Source organism: Neofelis nebulosa, chromosome X (genome assembly GCF_028018385.1).
Source record: "Neofelis nebulosa isolate mNeoNeb1 chromosome X, mNeoNeb1.pri, whole genome shotgun sequence".
Taxonomy (NCBI): domain Eukaryota; kingdom Metazoa; phylum Chordata; class Mammalia; order Carnivora; family Felidae; genus Neofelis; species Neofelis nebulosa.
In genome coordinates, this window is record NC_080800.1 from 35,869,392 (window position 1) to 35,872,800 (window position 3,409).

Genomic DNA, 3,409 nt, shown 5'->3' on the forward strand with positions numbered 1-3,409 from the left:
CCAGAAGGACACTCACTGGTCGGCAAGGGGAAGCCAGGTGGAGATTCGAAATTTATGGCAGACAGTCTGCAGAAAGGATAAATTGCCCCTGAGGGACCGTGAGCTAATTGTATCACGTGGTGCGCCTCGGGCAGGGACAGTCTAGCGGCACAAAACAGAAGCCCACTTGCGCGAGCTCCAGTAAAAAGGGAGAATTTATGGGAAGAACAGGAGGCTACCTCGGAGATTCAAGGGCAGGAAGCGCGGCCGGCCTCTGGGGAAGGGAACCGGCAACTGGGGGGCCGGCAGGCACCTTGGCAGCCCTCTTCTCTCCTGCTCCGTGTCGGAGGCTCTGAGCTCTCTGATGGCTGCTTTCCTCCGAGGAGGACCTTCTTCCTTCCCAGCTCCCCGTGCTGCTCTGTGCCCAAGGTGGAAGGTGGCTGCTTCGGGTGACCCTCCTCGCTGCGTTCACTCCGCCCTCCCCTGAGCCCACAACTGTGCCTGGCACACAGCGTTCAAGTAGCCCACGGAGACTGCCTGGAACTGCCTAGGTGCGCCCCCCGCCCCGGCCAAGTTCCTGGGAGGGCTTCTAATTGGTCTGGTTGGGTCAGGTGCCCCTCCCTTACCCTTACCCCTGTGGCCGAGGGGAGGGTCTCGTGCCCTCGGGGCCCCTTAGAGGGGACTGAGAAGCAGCATCTCTGGGAAGGGGGGCTAAGCAGGTTCTTGAAGAAGGGAACGTGGTGGCTGTCGTACTTCGATGTTCCAGAAAAGCCGAAGGCCTCTGATCTGCCTGGAACGGAAAGAGACTGGTGAGGTCAGGCTCCACTTTAATGGGGGCCAATAAACGCCTCCCTGGAGGCCACAAGGGGCGAGGTGTGTGTTCCCACAGACAAACAGCATTCCTAAAAAGAGATTTTTCCGTGCTTCCCTCGCTCCCCTCCACCCTACCACTGCCTCCCCCCCCCCCCCCCCCACCCCAGGCCCAGGGATCTCACCCAAAGAGCTCAGCCCGGTCTCTCCCAACATCCAGGACATTTCCCCACCCTCAACTCTCGTGTTCTGGGATGTAGCCCGACTCCTTTGTTTCCTTCAACCACGGCCCAAAATGAGAAGAGCTAGGCAGGAGGGGGGCTGTGGGACATCGGGCAGCGACAATTACCCTGCTTAGAATGGCCCTGACCACAGGCACGTGGATCAGGCAGGGTCTCAACAGGAAGCAATTAGGATAGTTTGAGAAGTATTTATGTACAAAGGGCCCATCAACAGAGATGTGGGTGTAGGGTAACCACAGGGTTAGCCAAGAAGCAGAAACTGTTAGCACCCGACTTGTTACCACCCTGGACCAAAGGAACAGGAGGAGATCATGGTTACCCAAACTGCAAAGGGGGACAGAGGTGAGTAGAGAAGGAGCAGAGGGGCGCCTGGGTGGCTCCGTCGGTTAAGCGTCTGACTTTTCCGCTCAGGTCCTGATCTCATGGCTCATGGGTTCAAGCCCGCCGTGGGCTCCTCCAAGGTAAGCCTCTGCCCCTTGGCGTTTTGTTATGAGCGCGCGACCCGCTGCACGGCTCACGCTTCCCACCCGCGCCTGCTGATGCCCTCGTGAATTCCGTGGTGCCTATTTCTTTCTCGCATTGGCAGCGCGGTGGCCCTCGCATTCTTAAGGCAAAGGTTTAGAGGGAGGAGGAAAGAAAAAAGAATGAAATCCGAAATGCTCCAAAGACGAAGGCCGAATCACGCCCTAGCTATTTTTCACATCCTCAGCAGGAAGCGTGCACAGCGAGCCTTACCGTCTTCTTTATTGCGGCCTTTGTACTGGTAATAAAAATACCCATAGCTGGCACATGCACTTCTTTAAAGTTTACCGAGTGGTTTATATGCGTTATCTCATCAGATCCCCTCAACGACCCTGTAAGGTACACTGTATTGGGGCGCCGGGGTGGCTCAGTCGGTTAAGCATCTGACTTTGGCTCAGGTCATGATCTCACGATTCGTGGGTTCAAGCCCCGCATCGGGTTCTGTGCTGACAGCTGGGAGCCTGCTTGGGATTCTCTCTCTCTCCTTCTCTCTGTCTCTGCCTGTCCCCGTGCCCCTCTCTATCTCTCAAAATAAAAAGTAAACTTTTTTTTTTTTTTTTTTTAAAGAAAAGAAAGGTACACTGCAGTATCTTCCCAATTTTACAGACCGGGCTCAGAGAGGTTAGGTGAATTGCCCAAGGTCACTCAACGGGTACTGGTAGGACTACAGCTAGGACTTCGAATCCATTCCTACTGTCATTTACACTCCACTGCCCATTGTCAGAAGGCCTCTCGGGACTGCTCCTTGCTGGGCTTACTGTCCAGATTTGGGAACTCCAACTTTCAAGAGGCTAAATAGCTGGGCCAGGAACCTGAGTAAACGGGCCAGAATGGGTGCCCAGGAACTCTGCTGGAGCACGGGGACCCTTTGTTTTCTGCTGCCACCTCCTGGATCACCATCACCCCTTTCCTCTCTCTGCTCGGCTCTGCTTCAACTACAAGCAGAACGGGATGGTGGGGAGGGGGGATGCCCTCCCTGCTCATTGCAAAACCGTATAATAATGGGAGGATTTTAGAACTGGGTTCACGGGGTGCCTGGCTGGATCAGTTGGAGGAGTGTGCGACTCTTGATCTCAGGGTTGTGGCTTCGAGTCCCACATTGGGTATAGAGATTACTAAAAACATAAATAAACTTAAAAAACATTGAATTTGGGGCGCCTGGGTGGCTCAGTCGGTTAAGCATCCAACTTCAGCTCAGGTCACGATCTCAGAGCTTGTGAGTTCGAGCCCCGCGTCGGGCTCTGTGCTGACAGCTCGGAGCCTGGAGCCTGCCTCGGATTCTGTGTCTCCCTCTCTTTCTGCCCCTCCCCTGCTCGGGCTCTGTCTCTGTGTCTCTCAAAAATAAATGAACATAAAAAAAAATAAACAAAAACCATTGAATTCACTTCTGAATTCACTTGCTATAGCATGGATGAAACTTGAAGACATGCTAAGTGAAATAGGCTGGTCACAAAGAGATAAATGTTATATGATTTCACTCATATTAGGTACTTAAAGTAGTCAAATTCATAGAGATGGGAAGTAGAATGGGGGTCACCAGGGCCTGGGTGGGGAGGGAAGAATGGGGAGTTTGTGTCTAATGACAGAGTTTCAGTTTGGCAAGATGAAAAAAGTTCTGGAGATGGTGGTGACAGTTGCACAACCGTGTGAAAGCGCTTAATGTCACCGAGCTGTACGCTTCAAAACGGTTACAATGGCAAATTTCATGTTATGTGTATTTTACGCACAATTTGTTTAAAAAGTTTGTTTTGAGAGAGAGGGAGCGGGCAGAGAGAGGGAGAGAGAGAGAGTCCCAAGCAGGCTCCGCACTGTCAGCACAGAGCCTGATGAGCCGCTCGTGCTCACAAACCACGAGA

At 53.3% G+C, this 3,409-nt stretch overlaps 1 long non-coding RNA gene across 2 annotated transcripts; it reads left to right on the plus strand.

The window, feature by feature from the left end:
• On the plus strand, window positions 1–1,825 carry LOC131502325 (uncharacterized). Of its 2 annotated transcripts, XR_009257009.1 has the most exons (3): window positions 1–530; window positions 1,443–1,492; window positions 1,618–1,825. It is a non-coding gene; the product is annotated as an uncharacterized LOC131502325 (long non-coding RNA). The 2 variants fall into 2 exon arrangements; XR_009257008.1 differs by lacking the exon at window positions 1–530 and having other exon boundaries at window positions 651–1,492.
• Window positions 1,826–3,409: the final 1,584 nt, after the last annotated feature.